Consider the following 22,429-nt stretch of genomic DNA (forward strand, 5'->3'; position numbering starts at 1 on the left):
CACAGAAAGAGAAGATGCCTTCTTGTGATCTCTTGTCTGTCAAATAAATAAAATTCTTTAAAAAAAAAAAAAAAGAGAGAGAGAGAGAGAGAGAGAAGCAGCTGACTCCCCGCTGAGCAGAGAGCCTGATGTGGAGCCTGATCCCAGGACTCTGATTTCCTGACTTGAGCTGAAGTCAGATACTTAACCAACTGAACCACCTAGGAACCCCCGCTGTGCTGTCTTTAGATTCCTTAATTTTCAAAGTAGGTTGAATTTGCCAGTAATGAGCAACTCTACTCATGATTTCAAAGTTTCTGTTTCTAATTCAATAAAAGTCAATGATGAGAAATGAGGCATAGAAAACTGCCTTTCATTTGGGCATTTGTGGACTCTGGCTAGACTGAGCAAAACGGTAACAAAACCTGTAACAAAATCACTACTGGGATGCCTGGGTGGCTCAGTCAGCTGAGGATCTGTCTTCGGGTCAAGTCATGATCCCAGGGTCCTGGGATTGAGTCGCACATTGGACTCCTTACTCAAAGCAAGCCTGCTTCTTCCTCTCCCTCTGCCTGCCACTCCTCCTGCTTGTAATCTGTCAAATAAATAAATAAAATCTTAAATAAATAAACAGGCAAACAGAAAAAATATTCCTTTAAAGAAAAAATCACTACTGCAGGGATTCTTGAATTTGAGAGAGATAGATCCCTTTCAAAAGGAAAACAGTCTTTTTTTTTTTAATATTTTACATATATTATTTGAGAGAACAAGAGTGAGCACAGAGGGAGAAGCAGACTCCCCACTGAGCAGAGAGTCCTGTGCAGAGCTCAATCCCAGGACCCTGAGATCATGACCTGAGCCAAAGGCAGATACTAAACCATCTGAGCCACCCAGGTGCCCTGGAAACAAAATTCTTCACACATCTCCAATGCTAAATTAAATTTTTTAATTAATGAATATAAACATAAAGCTAAGATATACAAATGAAACAAAATTACAAATTTAATATAAAAAATATAAAACTAATGAAATTCAAATTATCATTAATAAATAACAATAGATTTAGTGCTGAAATTAAATCACCATTCACAACAGGGATATGGTATAACAGGATTTTTTTTAGCTTGGCATGCCTAAACATATATCCCATATGCTATCAATTCCATCACTTACTCATTCAAACAACTGCAATGAAGTTGCCCTATGTGCCCAACACAATTTGGCCTTCCACTAGTCCCACAAACTACTTACTTACAAATAAGAACTATGTAACCAATGATCCTAAAAATACACACAAAACATAAGCAACTGACACTGTGTGGCAATACTCAGATACAAGACAGGTAATCATTATATACTTATTTTTTATTTCAGATTACTGAAATTGAAAAAACCATTTCTCTCCAAAATATATCCAAGGACCCCCATGGGAGATACTGCACTACAGTATGACTGCAGAGGTATTATTGGAAACATCCTTCACCATATCACACAATGCCCCTTTTAAGAGGAAAATACTGTAAACTTTAGTGCCAGGAAAGGCATGTAAGCCACTGAATCTCTTGGAACCTCTTTGCCTTGGCTATCTTTAACATGAGACCTCAATACATAGTCTTCTTTAAATTACTGTTCAGGGGCAACTGGGTGGTTCAGCTGGTTAAGCAGTTAACTCTTGATTTTGTCTCTGGTCATGATCTCAGGGTCCTGGGATTGAGCCCTACATTAGGGCTCTGTGCTCAGCATGGAGTCTGCTTGTCCCTCTCCCTCTGTTCTTCCCCCTGCTCACATGTGTGTGTCTATGTCTAAAATAAATAAAATCTTTAGGGGCGCCTGGGTGGCTCAGCGGGTTAAAGCCTCTGCCTTCAGCTCAGGTCATGATCCCGGGGTGCTGGGATCGAGCCCCGCATCGGGCTCTTTGCTTAGCTGGGAGCCTGCTTCCTCCTCTCTCTCTGCCTGCCTCTCTGCCTACTTGTAATCTCTATCTGTCAAATAAATAAATCTTTAAAAAAAAAAATAAAAAATAAAATAAAATAAAATAAATAAAATCTTTAAAAACATGAAATAAATGACGGTTCAGGATCTAAAGGATTGCACTCTCTGTACTAATATCCTCAGGCTGCCTCTCTCTTATCATGAGACCTTTATTTTCCATATACTCTCTTTAAATACATATGTGTATATATATAAAATTTATTTGTCCTTATTTAGTAGGTAATCAGGCACACATTATAAAATTCAAAAAATATAAAATACACTGACTAGAAGGTATCCATCCTCCTGGGGCACCCAGGTGGCTCGGTCAGTTAAGCGTCTGCCTTTGGCTCAGGTCATGATCCCAGGATCCTGGGATGGAGCCACTCACCAGGCTCCCTGGTAAGTAGGGAGTCTGCTTCTCCCTCTCCCTCTTACCTTCCATCCTGCTCATGCTCTCACTGGCGCTCTCTCTCTCTCTCTCTCAAATGGTAAATTAAAACAAACAAACAAACAAACCTTTAAAATTTAAAAAAAAAAGGACATGCTCATCAATAAATAATTGTCCTCAATAAACTACCAGGAAATCAGACATGAAAAAAAGTAATTAAAATACACTGTGATCAATCGTACAGTTGTGGGGCCCCTGGGTGGCTCTGTTGGTTAGACCTCTGCCTCCAGCTCAGGTTGTGATTCCAGGGTCCTGGGTTCAGCCCCATGTTGGGCTCCCTGCTTCTCCCTCTCACTCTCCCCCTGTGCTCTCTATCAAATGAATAAATAAAATCTTTAAAAATAAAAAATAGTACAGTTGTTACACCCAATCCTAAAAGAAGAGAAATATAATCTCTGGGTGAATTCAGGAAACCTCACTAAGTAAGTGATAACACCAGCTAGGCCTAGAAGAATAAATAATAGTATGGTTGGTTTTGTTTAATGAATTCAATTTCAAGGAGAAAGATAAACTGAATCATATACGTACACTCTTTGGCAGTTAGAGTGACAGTCACAAACTAGTAGCACAGTGTGTTTAAAAAAAAAAATTGAATGTGAACTGCTTTAGATAGGCCATGGAACTTCTAGTGTGGTACACGACCCAGTGTATCTACTTCTCTCATACACATCGCCTGCCTGGCTTCCAAAAACATATCTGAGTTTGCATCCCCTGACTAAATGCCAAAGATAACAGGGATGTGGGGGGAAGGCACCTCAAAAACCTTCTGAGTTTTCAGGGCACCTGGTGACTCTGTGGGTTAAAGCCTCTGCCTTCCGCTCAGGTCATGATCCGGTCCTGGGATTGAGCCCCACATTGGGCTCTCTGCTCAGCGGGGAGCCTGCCCTCCCCTCCTCTGCCTGCCTCTCTGCCTACTTGTGATCTCTGTCTGTCAAATAAATAAATAAAAATCTTAAAAAAAAAAACCTTCTGAGTTTTAAGGACACAATGGGGTTTTAAAGTTTCTTGTTTAAAACTATTTTCCAGTTTTAGAATCAGGAAATAAAACCTACAAAATGAAAAGATGAAATAATAAAGGAAAAAGCAGGAAATAATATAAAGACAGGTTTAGATGCTGAGCAAGGTTAGGCTTAGTGAAGAGGTTAAGTGAATTCACTTGCTGCCAAACTCAAGGTGAGGGCACAAATTCCTACACATTTTGAACCACCAACATTGTTCTAAGAACATTAACCTACATGTGCTAATATGTGGATTATTATACAATATAAATGTATAGATTGTCCCCTAACATGGTAAATGACTCAACAGAAAGAAGCATAGGATTTACACCTAGATCAGAGTCGGGCAGACCCTAATGTAATGCTCACTAGATGAAGTGATCCTCCTATAAAAAGTTATTAACAAAAGAGGGAGATGGTTAGTCCAGCTGAAGGCAGAGGATATGAAGGAGTATAGCACAGTGGGCACAGGAAAAAGTAAGATTAAAAGGCGAAGAGAGGTTGAACTGCAAAAGCTTGGTCTGATAAGGAGTTTGGATTTTACCCAGAGGATTTTAATTTGAAGAGTGCTGTGATTAGATAAGGAAGTCAAAAAGAGTACCCTTCTCAGCAATGTGATAAATGACCTGGAACGAGGAAGTAATAATGAGTAGACATCTAAGGAACCTGAAGCAGTCATCTAAGAGAGAAAAAAACCTGACTAAGGCATAGAAGGGATGGAAGACATTGGACAAATTTGAGAAATACTGAAGGTACAACAGGAATCCATCACTAACTGGATGAACATCATCATCCAAGTTACTGGCTGTGCCACTCATCCAAATAGAGAATATAAAAATAACACATTTAAAGGGAAGATGGGGGCAGTTCTGAGCCTGTTGGTGCCTAGGAAACAGCCCAATGGAGATGACCAGTAGTAGGTTGTTGGTTATCATCCAGTCTGTGCAGGGGACAAATTTTCTCCTAATTAGCAAGGATCTGGAAGCTGAAAGCATGGGCATCGGCATATGCCTCCAGGAAGGTTACGTAGGATGAAACACAAGAGGCTGACAGTGAAATATTCAGAAGTCCAAGAGTGATCAGAGAAAAGGGGGCCTAAGGGAACTGAGGAGTGGCAAGAGAGGTAAAGAAAAACCAGGACACTGTGTCACAGAACTCCTAGAAAGGTAATTCAGAGAGTAAATGTACAGTTAACATTTATGCAGTTCTTTTCCCTCTCTCTTCCCTCTACCATCCCTTCTACATTATCCCATTTTCTCTTTCATTGGGTAAATGATATTACAACTCTGGAAGAGAAAGATATGAATAACAAGAAGAGGTGTATCAAACACACAGTACTAATACTTTTGGTTAAGTTAGGATATGTTCTTACATGTGGGTAATTCAGATTCAGCTAATGAAAATCACTAGAGGTCATTCTTTTATTTTATTATTTTTTAAAGATTTTATTTATTTATTTGACAGAGAGATAGAGCACCAGTAGGCAGAGAGGCAGGCAGAGGGAGAGGGAGAGCAGACTCTCCACTGAGCAGGGAGCCGGATGCAGGATCATGACCTGAGCCGAAGACAGCCACTTAACCAACTAAGCCACCCAGGCACCCCAAGCACTGGAAGTCATCCTTTTTTTTTTTTTTAAGATTTTATTTACGTATTTGACAGAGATCACAAGTAGGCAGAGAGGCAGGCAGAGAGAGATGGGGGAGAAGCAGGCTCCCCGCTGAGCAGAGAGCCCGATGTGGGGCTTGATCCCAGGACCCTGAGATCATGACCCGAGCCGAAGACAGAGGCTTAACCCACTGAGCCACCCAGGCACCCCAAGCACTGGAAGTCTTAAGACAGTCTGCTTTACTAAATTTGTAAATTTAATTTCTCAGTACTTAAGCTCTTAAGCTCAAGTGCTTAAGGAGATTCTGCTTGTTAAGATGGTAACTCTGAACTATTGTGCTTGACAGACTGAATGTATAAATGTATTTTAAACATGCAAGGAAATTTAATTTACTAACAAAGGAATATGGAGGAATTTAACCTGTTAAACTTGAATTAACATTAATAAACAGTCAGTACAAGTTATTGCTCTTATTTCTATACAAAAATTACAATGCTTATGGGGTACCTGGGTGGTTCAGTAGGTTAAGCGTCTGACTTCAGCTCAAGTCATAACCTCAGGGTCCTGGGATGGAGCCCCACATCAGGCTCTCAGCTCAGTGGGGAGTTTGCTTGTCCTCCTCCCTAGGCCCCTTCTCTCTCAAATAAGTAAAAAATTTTTTAAAAATTATAATGCTTACAAGTACAATAACAAGACTAACGGAAAACTAAATTTTTAATTTGGCACTTAAATAAATTGAATATTACTTTAAACCCAAGTAATTTAAAGGAAATTTTAATTTCCTTTCTGTGTACAAAAGCCCCACTCAGATGTTAAAAAACAGGTAAGTGAGTAGCTGTTAACTACTACTTGCTCTACAACAGCCTTCAAAACAGAACCTTTGAAAACTTAAGTGCAACCGAATAATTATTATTTAAACAATCTCTCCCACTAACACTGGAGAAACAACTGAACTCCACATAACCCCCACCACCCCTTCCCAAAGAACAGCACATCCCAATCTGATCTAACACCCTTTTCATGAACATAAAATGCCCATACTCTCCTTTAATGTTAGCTGAATTGTCAAACTTAAGAAACATTGTATGGGGGGTGGGGGGGGTGTAACACCTGGGTGGCTCAGTCAGTTAAGCATAGAATTCAGTTTCAGCTCAGGCCATGATGTCAGGTCATGAGGCACCGAGACAGCTTATCACTCAGTGTGGAGTCTGCTTAAGATTCCTTCCACACCGGGGTGGCTCAGTTGGTTGGACTCCTGCCTTTGGCTTGGGTCATGATCCCAACATCCTGGGATAGAGTCCAGTGTCAGGCTCCTGCTCAGCAGTGAGCCTGCTTCTCCCTCTGCCTGCCACTTCCCCTGCTTGTGCTTTCTCTCTCTCTTTATTAAATAAATAAAATCTATTTTTTTATAAAAATGATTCTTTCCCCCTCCCTCTGTCCTTCCCCCTGTTCGTGTTCTTTCTTTCTCTCACCCTCTTACAAAGAATTAAATCTTTAAAAAAGTGGGGGGGTGGAGGGAGCACCTGGGTGGCTCAGGTGGTTAAGTGTCTAACCCTTGATTTCAGCTCTGGTGATGATCTCAGGGTCCCAGGATCAAACCCAATGTCGGGCTCCAAGATCAGTGGGGAGTATGCTGAAGGATTCTCTCTCTCCCTCCTCACCTCCACACTGGCATGCACGCTCTATCTCTAAAATAAATACATAAATCTTAAAAAAAAAAAAAAAAATTTTATGAGTGTGTACTATTTCTGGAGGGTTTCACAGGTTTCATTGTACGTGGGGATGCCCCTGGAAAGGGGAACTTGGAAGATAGGGAAGCATTACCTTTTAATGTATACTTTTAACACACAATAAAAATACTGGAATATTTTAACACGTACATGTATTAATTATTCAAATGCATACATGATTTTAAATGAAGGCAAACTTAAAAATACACTGACTGAAAAATATAAAACCAGGTTTTTTCTTTTTTCAAAAATGCTTTTTCAAACTTGCCTCCTCTCCACCATAGTCAGCCACTATTGAAAATCACTGCCTTAGAGGTTCACAACTGCTGCCAACAGCATTATTGCTAACTGGGTACGAACTACAAGAAGAAAAAGAATCTTCTTTGACTTCTATCAACTAGTAGCAAAACTGTGGGCAGGCTAGCACCCCAGACTGAGAAAAGAGAGAAACACCAGCTGGAAGTCACTGCGAATTTAGCCTCAGTTAACATATAAGCAGGTTTAGACGGGCAGTTAGGAGCACTGGAGAGCAGTAGTCTCACAAAGAAAGCAGGCGGAGGCACTGAATCAGGGACTGGCCTCACTCCTTGAAAGGTGGTAGAGCATTCACATCACTGGAGACATGAAAAGGACCACCAAGAGAACAGAAGCATCCCTGTAAAAGCTCTGCCACCCTTCCCCCAGTTCCTTTTAGAACAGCTGAAGTCCTGGAACTATTCCACATTGCTCTGGTAACAGTAGTGCTGATACATCAATGGAAGACATTCTCTTTATTAATGGGTAGTATTAATGTATTTACAGTATTATATTAAGCCACCGGTCAACCAATGTTTGAAAGCTAATTGCTGGTTAAGCTATTTGTCAATCAATGTTTGAGAACACCTCGCACCAATTCAGAACAACCAGGTTTCAAGTTCTTCCCACACACAGAAACTCAGTTCACTAATAATATTCTCTCCTGGAGAATAAAAATAAAAAGCCTGGGTTCTAGAAACTGATTAACATTTCTATTGCTTAAATCATATTTATCTACCTGGGCTGCTTGAGTGGTGCAATCGGTTAAGCGTCTGACTCTTGGTTTCAGCTTGGGTCATGATCTCAGGGTCATGAAACAAAGCCCTTCCTCAAGCTTCGTGCATCACGGAGCCTCTCTGAGATTCTCTCTCCTTCCTCTTGTGTGCTCAGGTGCACACACACTCTCTAAAATAAATGAATCTCAAAAAAACAAACAAACATACTCATCCACCTATTCCCCTCCCCATTCTCCATCCCACTTCTCCAACCTCAAACCAGGATCTAAACAAGGCCTACATATTAATTACACTAAGTGAATAAGTCTCTAATCTTTTCTACCATATAATAATTCCTCCTTTTTTTGTTTCTTTTTTTTTTTTTTTGCATTTATTTGAAGTAACTGGGTTGGTTCTTCTGTAGATTTTCTCCCACTATGATTTTCTAATTACATTCTGTAAACTCACAGTTAGACATAGAAGTTAATAATTAAGAGTCAGGTTCGATTTTATAGGGGAGAGAGTTATTTCATGAATGGTGGTGTATTTTTTCCTATCTTACCACACTAAAGGAATGTAAGGTTTAGTTTTATCCACTTTGGAGATAACATAATTGATAAGATTGCCAGTCTGATCCTTCAATTATTAGAGTGCCCTAATAGCTTTAACAACCACTGATGATCAACGTCTGGCTCCTTTATTTCATTAGGTCACCCAGAATTTCTGTAGAAACACATCTGGAGATTTTTGTCAGGTAACAAATTCATGTTTCCAAGTTTTTCATGTGTGAAATTACGAGAGTTTTTATAGGTATAAATAACAAATAACAAATATAATAACAAATATAAATAACAAAATAACAATGAGATCATGAGTCATCAGGGAAATGCAAATCAAAACCACAATGAGATACCACTTTACACCCACTAAGACAGCTATAATGAAAAAGACAGAAGGGACACTTGTCTGGCTCAGATGGTGGAGTGCACAACTCTTGATCTTGGGGTTGTGAGTTCCAGCCCCGCGTTGGCTGTAGAGCCTACTAAAAAGACTTAACAAGTGTTGCTGATGATATGGAGAAACTGAAACCTTTGTGCTTTGTTGCTGGTAACTGTAAAATGGTGCAGCTGCTTTAGAAAACAGTTTTGGCAGCTCCTCTACAAATTAAACAGTTACTACCATTTAACCCAGCAATTCCACCCCTAGGGATATACCTAAGAGAAATAAAAACATATGTCCATGTGGAAACTTGTACATGTTCATGACAGAACTATCATTAATAGGCAAAAAAGTGGAAACAACCCAAATGTTCACTAGCTGATTAGTGTATAACAAAATTGGTATATTCATAAAATAGAACATTATTAAGCTACAAAATGCAATGAAGTACTGATACAGGCCACAATATGGATGAACCCCAAAACCACTATGCTAAGTAAATGCCACATACTGAAGAATTCCATTTATATGACATGTCCAGAACAGGCACATCCATAGACACAGAAAGAACTAATTGCCAAGGCTAGGGGAAGGACTGAATGGGGAACGAAGCTAATGGGTACAGAATTTCTTCTTGGGATAATGAAAATGTTCTGAAATTAGATGGTAGTGATGACTGCACAACTTCAAGAATATACTATAAACCACTGAACTGTACATTTTCAAGGGGTGAATTACAGATTTATCCTTTTGAGTGAGACAGAGAAAGAGTGAGCGCACTCACACAAGTTGGGGGGGGGCTCAATCTCATGACCCTGAGGTCATGACCTGAGCCAAAAGAGTCAGACACTTAACCAATTGAGCCACGCAGGTGCCCCTAAAATGGTGAATTTATGGTGTGGCAATTGTATTTCAATAAAGCTATTTTTTTAATTACAAGGAAAAGGCTATTGCATACCACATTTCTTTATAAGAAAAAAAGGGGTTACTTTTCAGTCACTGTTAAAACAATAACTTTACTTCAAGAGACAGATTAAGGATATTAATTTTTCAAATAATATTTGCCAAGTAGCACACACAAAAAAAGTCAAATTTTTGGAAAAGAAAAATGCAGGGGCACCTCGGTGGCTCAGTGGGTTAAGGTTCTGCCTTCGGCTCAGGTCATGATCTCAGTCAGGGTCCTGTGATCCGGGAGGAGAGCCTGCTTCCCCCTCTCTCTCTGCCTGCCTCTCTGCCTATTTGTGGTCTCTCTCTGTCAAATAAATAAAATCTTTTTTAAAAATGCATAAGGTCAATTTTATTACAAGATAGCCAACATATGATAACCTGCCTCAATAATCCATTAAGTGGCAGTGAATGAATTTCCTCCTTTTATTCAGTCAAAGCAACTGGCAGTAGTTTACGTTTAGATAATTATTCTGGGGTGCCTGGGTGGCTCAGTGGGTTAAGCCGCTGCCTTCGGCTCAGGTCATGATCTCAGGGTCCTGGGATGGAGCCCCGCATCGGGCTCTCTGCTCGGCAGGGAGCCTGCTTCCCTCTCTCTGTCTCTCTGCCTGCCTCTCTGCCTACTTGTGATCTCTCTCTGTCAAATAAACAAATAAAATCTTTTTATCACAAGTAGACAGAGAGGCAGACAGAGAGAGGGAAGCAGGCTCCCTGCCGAGCAGAGAGCCCGATGCGGGGCTCCATCCCAGGACCCTGAGATCATGACCTGAGCCGAAGGCAGTGACTTAACCCACTGAGCCACCCAGGCTCCCACAAATAAAATCTTTAGAAAATAATTCCACATAGCAATGTTATTAAGGCAGTCATTTAGTATTAATAATATGTCTTCTCCAGTAGCTTCCTTCCTTCCACCTTCCTCCAATAGCTCACAAAAGATGTAATTTGGGGGGGACTTAGTTATTAAAAGAAAATCTAGCAAATACTAAGACATGATAGGAGCTTCTATACTTTTATAACTATGTATATAGCAAACCTCCCACACTGCAAAATTTGTCCCAATATTGTTCAACTCTTCAGCAATATTTTCTAGAAAGCGTTACCATCTCTTTTCAAGACTCAACTTTTTTTTTTTTTAAAGATTTATTTATTTGACAGAGAGAGATCACGAGTAAGCAGAGAGGCAGGCAGAGAGAGAGGAGGACACAGGCTCCCCGCTGAGCAGAGAGCCTGATGTGGGGCTCGATTCCAGGACCCTGAGATCATGACCTGAGCTGAAGGCAGAGGCTTAACCCACTGAGCCACCCAGGTGCCCCAATATTTTCTATTCATCATACAAGAGTATTTGCTGAAAAAAAGGAATGCATTTTGCCTTCTTGACATTGTTTTGTAGTCTTTCTTAAAGCAAGCCTTTTAGGGGATGGGGTGCAACAGGAAGAACCTGTCAATGATATGTGCCTTTCTGTCTTTCATCAGAGCAAAAAAGCTCAAAATACATACTTTAATCACTGGGTTCATACTGTACAGCATATGACTGAATAACCTATGACTTTAAACATCACTGGACAGAGAAAAATGCAGATGTTCTCTTTACGCTCTATACACTTAGTTTTCAAATGTCCTGGTACTAATGACAGTCTTGTTTTTTATTATTTTATATCACGAGGTTCTACATACTCTTAAAATAAGATACCTATTAACAGAGGATGTGAATGCACGTTTCAAATAGGCTTCCTGATACTTTCTAATGTAATAAAAGCAGAATTATTTAAACTGATTTAATAGCTCAGCAACAGTTTGTAATAGGAGTTGAACAAGGCTCAGCTCTACCATTGTTTCTGCCTGCATTATTAGGATGTTCTTCAGTCACTGGTTTCTTGGCAGAAATTGCTTTAAGCCACTTGGTCCATTTTGTGAAGGTTAGCTTAACAAAACAAAACAAAACAAAACCCTAGGTAATATAAACTGTTACCAAAGTTGCAAAGGAAAGGAAAAGTATGATTATGGCTGCTCTTGCTCACTGCAGAATTCCCTTCTCTTCCTTCAGGACACCCAAAATTCTATAGATAACATAGTAACACTGACTTACAGACCCAAGAAGATGCCAGTGACAATCTCTAAATTTAATGTTTTACCATTTTTTAGATAAAAATAATAAAAAGCTCTAAAATGTCTCCCAGCATCCCAGTGAGTCATCTTATCTACCTCACTTTTGAAAACTACTGCTCTAGATTGCAGGCACAGTGAACTTCTTACAAACTGCGAGTGAACAGATCAATTCACTCTCCTCCTTACCATCCTATAATAGCTTAGCTCTGCCTTTAGGATAAAGTCCAAAATCCCTGCATGTTATATAGGGCCCTCAACTTTGGCTCCTGCCTCTCTCTAGTCCAGTGGTTCTCCAACCCTGGATGCATATGAGAAACACCCGGGGACTTAAAAATATTTATACATTCTTAGGTCCCACCCTAGAAAATTTAAATCAAAATACCTGGGGGTGGAGTATTTGCATCCCTGGTATTTTAAGTTCTCCAGCTGAATCTAAAGTGCAGCCAGTGTGAAGAACTACCCAGAACTACCCCTCTTACTCACCAAGGTCGCAATTGGGCCTTGTTATTCCAAATGTGATCCATCAGGGAACTGGTCAGTAATGAAGAATCCCAGGTCCCAGCCCAGACATACCGAATCTGGACTTGGCATTTTAACAAGGTCTCCAGATGGTTCATGTGAACATTCAAATTAGAGAAGCAATGATCTAAGGTAACAAACCCCAGCTCAGGGCCTTCAGAAGTACTGTCTAATAGGGGCGCCTGGGTGGCTCAGTGGTTTAAGCCGCTGCCTTCGGCTCAGGTCGTGATCTCAGGGTCCTAGGATCGAGTCCCGCGTCAGGCTCTCTGCTCTGAAGGGAGCCTGCTTCCCTCTCACTCTCTCTGCCTGCCTCTCTGCCTACTTGTGATCTCTGTCAAAATAAATAAATAAAATCTAAAAAAAAAAAAAAAAAAGTACTGTCTAATATTGAACCTCTCTGGCATTAGCCCACAAGTGGGAAAGGACAGACATCACATCCATGTTACTCTGGGATACCTGCAGCTCCTGGCACAATGTCTACTATTTTCAGGTGAAGAGCATCTAATCTTGTGTTTCATATCAATATGATCTTATTCTAAATTTCCACAACATTTCCGACCTATTCACCATGTCTTTCTTCAAAAACAAGCTGCCTTTAAATATAAATATTCTTGGATACTACAAATTAAACCTAATTCAAAGTACCATTATATTACGGGTGAATTAATAAAATCAAATATTAGGTTGTGTTTGTAACAGTATTGACTGAACTGTCAAGAAACAGGGCCACATAAATTGTTAATGGTGTTATAATTCAGTTCAATCTTTCCAGATAGCAATTTGGCACCGAAACTGTAATCTGACTCAGTGAACCCATTTTAGGGGCAAGTCCAAGAAAATAATCCAAAAGAAGTATTTACGCAAGTCTTAAAAGTACCATTTATGGTACACCTAGCTAGCTCAGTCAGTAGAGCCTTGCTTGATCTCGAGGTTCTGAATTCAAGCCCCACAGTGGGTGTAGAGATTACTTAAAAATAGGGGCGCCTGGGCGGCTCAGTGGATTAAGCCGCTGCCTTCGGCTCAGGTCATGATCTCAGGGTCCTGGGATCGAGCCCCGCATCGGGCTCTCTGCTCCGCAGGGAGCCTGCTTCCCTTCCTCTCTCTCTGCCTGCCTCTCTGCCTACTTGTGATCTCTCTCTCTGTCAAATAAATAAATAAAATCTTAAAAAAAAAAAAAAGAGATTACTTAAAAATACCATCTTTTTTTTTTTTTAAGTTTATTTATTTTTTTAAGGCAGGGGGTTGGGGGAGGGGGTGTACAATAGGAGAGAATCTTAAGCAGCCTTCACGCCCAGCATGTGAGCCTGACACAGGGCTCGATCCCCCAACCCTGGTACCTCAATACCTTTTTTTTTTTTTTTTAAGATTTTATTCCGGGTTAGGAGGGTACCTGGGTGGGTCAGTCAGAAGTGCCTGACTCTTGGTTTCAGCTCAGATCATGACCTCAGGGGTTCAGGGATTGAGCCCTGGGTCGGGGGGATCAAGCCCTGGGTCAGACTAACATGCTGGACATGGAGGCTGCTTAAGATTATCTCTCTCCCTTTCCCTCTGCCCTTTCTCCCCTCCCTGCTCATGCCAGAACATGTTCACTCTCAAATAAATAAATCTTAAGAAAAAAGTATAATAGTAAAAAGGATAAAATAAAGGAAAAATTTAAAATACTGCACAACCTAGTTATCAATGCACAGATTACCATTCTGTGGTTTAAATTAGATACATAAATGAGTAAATACAAAACATTTTATGCTATCTAAGAATACAACAACCATATTTTATATGTACTGATTATAGATATAAAAAAAAAAAAAGCTATGCCTGCATACTGACACAAATGGATGTGAATTTAAAGTAAATATAGGAGCACCTGGCTGGCTGAGTCGGTGGAGCATGTGACTCTCAATCTCAAGGTCTGTAAGTTCAAGCCCCATCTTGGGTGTGGAGCCTACTTAAAAATAAATAAATAAACATAGTTCGGGCAGGGGTACAGGCTAAATAGGTGATATGGATTAAGGGGTGTGCCTGTGAGGGGCACTAAGTGATTTATACAAGTGTTGAATCATTATACTGTGCACCTGAAACTAATATAACACTGCATGTCAACTGGAATTAAAACTTTAAAAAAAGCAAATATAGTTTTACATTTAGTAAATTCTCTTTTCTATAAAGAATACAGAGAGGGGCGCCTGGGTGGCTCAGTGGTTTGGGCCACTGCCTTCGGCTCAGGTCATGATCTCAGGGTCCTGGGATGGAGTCCCGCATCGGGCTCTCTGCTCGGCAGGGAGCCTGCTTCCCTCTCACTCTCTCTGCTTGCCTCTCTGCCTACTTGTGATCTCTCTCTGTCAAATAAATAAATAAAATCTTAAAAAAAAAAAAAAGAATACAGAGAGACATATGTCTGTTTTATTTTCAGTAAACTCTATACCCAACATGGGGCTTTAACTCATGACCCCAAGATCAAGAAATGCATGTTCTACTGACTGAGCCAGTCTGGTGTGTCCCTATAGAGAATATAGTAAAACAAATTCTGGGGCACTTGGGTAGCTCCATTGGTTACGCATCTGACTCTTGGTTTTGGCTCAGGTCATGATTTCAGGGTCATGAGATCGAGCCCCAGGTCAGACCCCACACTCAACATGGAGTCTGCTTGAGATTCTCTCTCCCTCTGGCTCATGTGCTTACAAATAAATAAATAAATAAATCTTTTTACAAAATAAATAAGTAAAAATAAAACAAATTTTAATGTTGGGTTTATTTATGGGTTTGCTGTTGAGTTTTATTAAGTCAGTGTTATCCAGTACTATTTTTGTTGTACTCAGACTCACAAAAAAGACATTTCTTGGGGCACCTGGGTGGCTCAGTGGATTAAGCCGCTGCCTTCGGCTCAGGTCATGATCTCAGGGTCCTGGGATCGAGCCCCGCATCGGGCTCTCTGCTCTGCAGGGAGCCTGCTTCCTCCTCTCTCTCTGACTGCCTCTCTGCCTACTTGTGACCTCTCTGTCAAATAAATAAAAAAAAAAAAAAAATCTTTAAAAAAAAAAAAAGACATTTCTTCAGCTCTGGTATTTGGGAACATTTATTAGTCACTGCACTAGAAGTAAAAAGACAAGATCTGTATTTGGCAACTTCCTGCTTGTAACTCAAATTTGAACTTCACCTGCATCTCACTTTTTCCACAAGAAGGTGGAGAAAAATAATGCAACAATGTTTACAAATCGACTGAGTGCCTCCAATGAAAGGTTCTGGGCAAATACAAATATCAGAACTGCTTAAAAAACAACCACCACCCACTATAACAAGTCACACAAGTCACTTATCCTTCTGAACCTCAATGTCTCTCTGTAAACTGAGAGAAATGTTAAAACCATACGGAAGATTAGGTGAGGGAAAAGTAGGCATATGATATCTGGAAAAGCATCCCAGGCAATCCTGATGTACACTCTGACGAAGATCCACTGCGTCCGATTCACACTTTCTGGGAGGAAAATTAAGTCAGTACAAGCACCCTGAAAGGGTGAGGATTTGGCTGTATGTCTAAAAATTTTAAATGTACATATATCCTTTAACCCAGTAATTCCACTTCTAGAAATATATTATTCAGATAACCTTACACATGAGCTCCTTACAAAGTACTATGTACAAAAAGATCCACTGTAACACTGTAATAGAAAAACCTGGAAACTTAAATGTGGTTTAACCTGAAGACTAGTTACAAATTATGGTGCAACCACACAATGAAAAAAGTAAAAAATGTCAACAGAAAGAATGAACAGCTTTATATCTACTAATATGGAATGATTTCCTAAATACGTTAAAAAGGAAAAAGGTGTGACTGGTATGTACCATGGGGGGAGGAATATGGATATGTAGACACATGTTTATAAAAACAGTGTCTATGTAATGCCACAGAAACTGGAAACTCCAGTCATCTCTGGAGAACTCAGGGTAGGAAGGAGATTTATCTTCCTCTTTGTTCCCTTTTATACCGCTGGAGTGTTTTTCTTTCTTTTTTTTTTCTTTCCTCTTCTTTTCTGCTGGAGTGTTTTCTCACATGTATTTATCTTTTCCTGAAACTGAGGATTCTCTCTAGACCTCCATCTGAGTCTAAGACACTACGATTACACCTCTGTGGCCCTGAGCATTGCCTCCAAATTGCAGGGGCATCAGCTTCTGGCTCCACACTTCCCTAAATGACCATTCGAAACCCTAGCCAGCCCAGGGTCCCTGACAGTCTTTAAAATCCTCCAGTGGCTCTCCACTGCCCAAACTCGAAAACAGCACATACAGTCCTGCAAGCTCACCCTAATCTCATCTCCCACCCTTCTCCCCTCTACCCAATCCAGTTGTTTTAACCTCTCCCTGCTCCCCAAGGACAATGGACTCCTTCCACCTCCAAGACCTCATGTGCTGCTCCTTCTTTCCCATACCCTGTCTACCACACCAAACTCTATGACCCAAAGGCCCCCTCCCAGGAAAGGAATGCTCTCTATACAGCCTGACATGTTCTGGAACTACAATGCCAAGATTCAAATCCTGACTATTCCCTTGTGTGTCCCCTATATGGCCTCAGTTTCCACCCTTGTCAAATAAGAAAAAGCCCCTACTTGACGGCTAAAAGGGTTAATGAGGTAATTCATGGAATGAATTTATTACATAGTCTCTCACAAGGCAAATAAAAGACAATAGTTACTATCACTATTACATTCTCACAGCACTTGTGAGGTATTTGTATCTACATGTCCTGCATAAGACTGTGAGCTCCTAAAAGGTAAAGATTTGACTTCCTTGCTTTTATTTTGTATCCCAAGCACTTCGCCTGGCAAATAGAAGGCACATGAACGCCTTTACATAAATCAGATGATTGGCTTTTCTTGTTCTGAATTTCATCCAGATGGTAAACAAGTGGCTAAAAGGTACCTAGTGAACAACCTCCTGGATCCCACATGCCTTAGAATGTATCTATTAGCCAGGCCACTTGGGGTAGGCAGAGAGGTGAAAAAGAGATCATGGGGCTTTGAGGCTTTCAGAGGCAGTAAAGCGGACTGGAGACCATCATAATTAGGAGACCTGTCGGTTCCTGCCTGCTGACTACTTATGGGGACTGGGTGAGATGGACACAGGGAGATGGGTAATCTGAGATACTAAATGTCCAAGATGTGCCAAAGACTCCAAGCAGGCCTTCAGGAAACACTCAAGAAAACATTATCTCAGCAAGTGGGTACCTCGAAGTAAACAGAGAAGAGACATACAAGGGAAGAGATGGGATAGGACTTACAAGACAACAGAGAGGAAGAATCCTCTTAGCACGGAGATGGAAAGGTAAATAAGACATGACTCCTGGCCTCAAGAATCTTCCCAGATCAGAAGCTCTTTAAAGAGGTAGAGCTTGGCCGATAAGGGTGGGGGAGGAGAGAGGATCACACAAGCAAAGGCATCCAAACCTGTGAAGAGGCAAATAGCTCAGAATGGCTGGGGATGAGGGAAACGAGAATTGAAGGATTGAGCTAAGAGTAAATTGAGGCAAGACCATCCAGGGCCTTGTATGACTTGATAAGACATTCTGGGCTTCATTCATCCCACGGGAAAAGGAGAGCGAGCAGTTTTTAAGTAAACAAGTGACACCATCAAATCTGTTTCTTGAAGGAGTGGCCAGGCAGGAAGATGTTCGCCCATCTTCCACCCTCGGTTCTCTCCTCGCCCACCATCTTCTGGTTCTAAGCTGCTTTAACAGCAAGCAGGTGGCAAATGAACACATCTCCTGGGAGATGTGACTGGTTCTAGAGCAGGAATCCCCACCCTGGGTAAAGGTTTCTGAAGGTATTTACCTCGCCTAGGGAGGTTTTGAACATTCCTCTTTTCCAGTCTTACAAACAGCATCACTTATCTCGAAAAAACAAAAAACCCAAACAAACAAAAAAACACAACAAAACCCTCAGCTCTGCCATTGCTATTTATATCTTCAGGAAATACAATTAGTAACCGATTTTCCAAAAAACAATATTCTTTATTTTATTTACCAAAAGTGAAAGGGAAGGGGCTCTGCATTCCCAACTGGCTCATTTTGAATTCTGGGCAGCTGTGAGCCCCTATTTCCCTTCTTAAGCAACCTCGACAGTTGGGAATGGGCGGAAAAGAGAGGGGCCTGGGACAGAGGCCAGGGGGGGTTAAGGGAAAGAAAAGTTGGTCTCCGCAAGAACAAATTTTCTCGTGCCAGGAGTTTTCCTTTCTTCCCATTAAATGGACCTGAGCAAATTCTGTTCTCACTGTTCTAAGTTTCTTCTTGCAGGATGAACTATGGCAGTACCCTGCCCTGGCCCCAGGAGGACGCACGCAAAGTTCCCGGGCTGTAGAGAGGGGTCGGCGCCCTGTCCGGCACGTTTCCGGGGACCCCCCCCCCCCAACACACACACCCTACGGACAGCGCAAGGACGCGGGGTCTGACTGGAGCCGCCTGATGGGTTGTGCCCGGAAAAGACGGCCTGGGGCTCCGGCCGGCGACCCCTGCCACCCGCGCTCGGGAGCCGCCCCCCCTTACGGAGCCCACCCGGGCGGCGACGGCGGCGGCCACGAGCACTCACCGAGTCCGGCGCTGGGCGGGACCGCTGGGAACGAGGACGGCGACTCCGCCTCGACTCCGCGGCGGCGTCTCGGCCCGCCACAAGCCCTCAGGGCCGCCGCCCGGCCCGCGGCTCGGAGCTCCGCGGCGGCGGCGGCGGCCTCGCCTCCATGGCGAGGGGAAGCGGCTGAGGGGCGACTGGGCGGGCGGCGGTGATGGCGGCCGCGGCCCGGGTTCCGAGGGGCTAGCGCGCGCGCGTCTCTGTCAGCGCAGCACTCGCCGCAGCCTCGCTCCCGACCCGGCCTTGGCTGTAAGGTGCGTCCTCATTGGCCGTTCAGAGACGGGCGCTGGTTGGCCCACACCGAACGGGCGTCTCCCGGCCCTCGCGGGCCCCGCCCTTGCGCGCCTGGGAGCTCTCGTTCGCACGCTCGCGTGGGCCGCGGAGCCGAGTCTCACGGACTCGTTGACTCCTGCTACGCCTGGGAGGTGTGCTTGCGCCCGGCAGCCGCGGGATCCTTGGGGAAGCCGGACCCCGGGTGCACTGACCGCCCGTGCACCACCGCCATCCGCCTCTCTAAAGTCCCAGTCTCCTGGACGTAGGCCTTCTTCCCAGTTTACAGATGAGGAAACTGAGGCCAAATTCAAATTACACCGATGTCCAGAGACCAGGACAGCCTGGAACTCAAAAGCTGCCTTTCCACCCCTCTCTCCAAATGTATTCCATTCCGACACCCCGCCCCCCAATTGCTGCAAGGTATTCAAAAGACGTAGGCTCTCTTAGGGAGAGGGACCTGCTAAGTCCCTAGAATGGACCTGGCGCCGTGGGTGTCGTCTTACATCAAGTCAGCTCACGCCATCCCCACCCAAGCCCCAGGGAAATCTCTCCCGCTTTCTAGATGCGCGTACCGGGACCTGGCTGGCCACAGAGCCGAGCAGAAATAAGACAGACGGTTCTCTGCGGTGAGGGTATTATTTGGGATAGGGCAGGGAGGAGGGGAGGTTCAAAGCGCGGAGAGGACCTGAGATGCGTTCTGCCCCCGGGGTCGGAGTTGCGCGCGGACTTCTTCCCCAGGGCTCCTAGCCCCACGTGTGGTGCCCCAAAGCTATGCGTCGGTCCGTCCGGCATCTGCCGGAGTTGGGCGTCCGCTGCCGAAGGCCGGTTACACGGCCGCGGTGTGTGGCGGGTGACACACTCTCCTGGTTGTGGCCCCCACACGAGGTCCCTCGGACGCTGTAGGCCCCGCTCAGGGCGAGTGGTTGGGGGTGCAGTCTGGAGACAGATTGCACAGCAGTGTGCAAGCAGAGCTTGCTGGGGGACCAGTAATCCAAGATGCGGAGTTGGTGCCGCCTGCGGTGGGTGGCAAGCCCGGGGTGTGGGGGGGGGGGGGGGTGTCTGTGGCCGGCGGCAACTCTTCTTCTTGACAAGAGGTGCGGGGGGGGGGGGGGGGGGCGGTACATTTTGGTGCAGAAAGAGCCCACATCGGCAACTATTTCCTCGGGATTGGTGCCCCTGTCACCTCGAGTCCCCACCACCTCCTGCAGTTGGGGCGCCAATTTATGCACTCTCCCTTCTCATTTGTGGAATAAGTGAGTACGTGCTGACCCAGGCCAAAGTCTGGAAATACAGGCAGCGGTGGGTCTCCCTCAGGCTGGCCTCTCCCGGGCAGGGAAGTTCCTTCTCTAGCTGGACTTGTCTCTTGGTCTCAGCAGCGCCGGATGGGTCACAAAATGGCCAAGCCCTAGACGCCTCTGCCGGATAAACGCTCTAGCCCAAAGGCCCGGAGGCCACATGCCCAGTCTCTTGTTAGATCCCAAGGGCAGCCAATGAGGGCAGGTGCTCCCACATGTTTCCCAGAAAGTCCCAACTCAATCTTTCTGCTCACCGAAAGTAAAACGGAAAAGCCTGAATTCAAAATAAATAATAACTGTATGTGCAGGAGGTACCTGGGTATCTAAGGGTAGCAGTGGCATCTTAAGACCAAACCCCACCAGCTTAGTTTTGCATTCTCTACATCTGCCCTATTATCTCTTAGTATGTTTCTTTTGGTTGATTTCTTTCTTTATAGTTTCATTTATATTACGATAAAAAGTTTTGATGTGCTACTTATATGTTCTAACATATATGAAAATAACTATTAAGATAGAAAGTGTTGGGGCATGGCTGGCTCAGTGGGTAGAGTATAGGACACCTGATCTCAGGGTGGCGAGTTTGAGCTCCATGCTAGGGGTAGAGTTTGCTTAAGAAATAATAACAAAATGGGGCACCTGGGTGGCTCAGTGGGTTAAAGCCTCTGCCTTCGGCTCAGGTCATGATCCCAGAGTCCTGGAATCGAGCCCCGCATCGGGCTCTCTGCTCTGCAGGGAGCCTGCTTCCTCCTCTCTCTCTGCCTGCTTCTCTGCCTACTTGTGATTTCTCTCTGTCAAATAAATAAAATATTAAAAAAAAAGAAATAATAACAAAATAAAAAGTGTTCACCCTCAAGATCATCTGAAGGACACCCTTCACACATACACACACAGACACAGACACACACACACACACTCGATGTGGCCACACTTGGGAAAACACTGCAGGTTTTCCAAGTCAGAGAGCCCTGGGGTTCTAGCCCTGACATTGGCTGGGTGACCTGAACCTCCCCCTGCCACCCTTCCTGGAACTTCCCAGCCTCTGGACTGAGAATTATAACCACATACAGCTCGGCAGGTAACCCATTCTCAGGAAATGAAGTTCCTTCTCTTCATAAGGCAGCAAGACTGTGGTCAGAACATTTGTGGTGTGTGTGTAAGGGAGACCTAGGAGAGGCAGGGTCTTGGGTACCACATCCTTGGAGGCTCTGGGAAGGAGAATTCAGCTCGGTTACCACGCCAATCATTTCCAGTGGGAGAGAATAGAGTCCTGTCTTCATCTGCCCACTGTGGACAGCTACCCAGCCTCCCCACCCCACCTGATGCCCAGGGTTTCCATGCTTTTACCCCATCACCACAGGGCAAAGGGCTGTCTTCAAAGAGCACAGAATAAGAGAAGAGGACGGAGAGAGGGAGGGGAGGCTTTCCATACTTAGGTGCACCCATGTGGGAGGCTGAAGCTCTGCTCCCAGTCCTGCTTTAGGTCCAGCTCACTGGAGCTTATACCTACAGGCATACAATTGTGAGGCACGCCACAGGTGCCCCAAGAAGTCACAGGGTTCGTGAGAAAAGGACTGGACTGATGAAGACCTGGACGATGAGGGTAAAGGACTCCTCTGTTTCATCAGGTAAATCACTTCCGCTCTCTGGGCCCCCCTTCTCCACCCAGTAAATGGAACAATGAATCACTCACTCAACAAATACGGAGCAAAAACCATGTGCTGGACGTGACAGGGAATAAGACAGAAAAGGTCTCTGCTCTCAGGAATTTACATTCTGGATGGGAGACAGACAATAAACAAGGGAAAAGAAAATTTCCTAAATGCTGTAATGAAAATGAAGCAGGGCAATAAGATAGAAAATTGGAGTAAATGAGAGCCAAGTGCCTTTCCAGGCTGCTGTTCTCCTTTCTAGGGTCCTTTGCTGGAGCTTTTTTTTTTTTTTTTTAATATTTTATTTATTTATTTGACAGAGAGAGATCACAAGTAGATAGAGA

General features: G+C 43.6%; 1 protein-coding gene across 2 annotated transcripts in view; it reads right to left on the reverse strand.

The window, feature by feature from the left end:
• The window catches only part of PTPRA (protein tyrosine phosphatase receptor type A), a 149,439-nt gene extending 130,336 nt beyond the window's left edge, over positions 1-19,103 (reverse strand). For both annotated transcript variants that reach the window (XM_045980776.1, XM_045980775.1), the window contains exon 1: positions 18,830-19,103. The gene's annotated coding sequence lies outside the window, so the exon portion shown is untranslated. The remainder of the gene's footprint in view (positions 1-18,829) is intronic.
• Positions 19,104-22,429: the final 3,326 nt, after the last annotated feature.

This window comes from Meles meles, chromosome 16, assembly GCF_922984935.1.
Source record: "Meles meles chromosome 16, mMelMel3.1 paternal haplotype, whole genome shotgun sequence".
NCBI lineage: Eukaryota > Metazoa > Chordata > Mammalia > Carnivora > Mustelidae > Meles > Meles meles.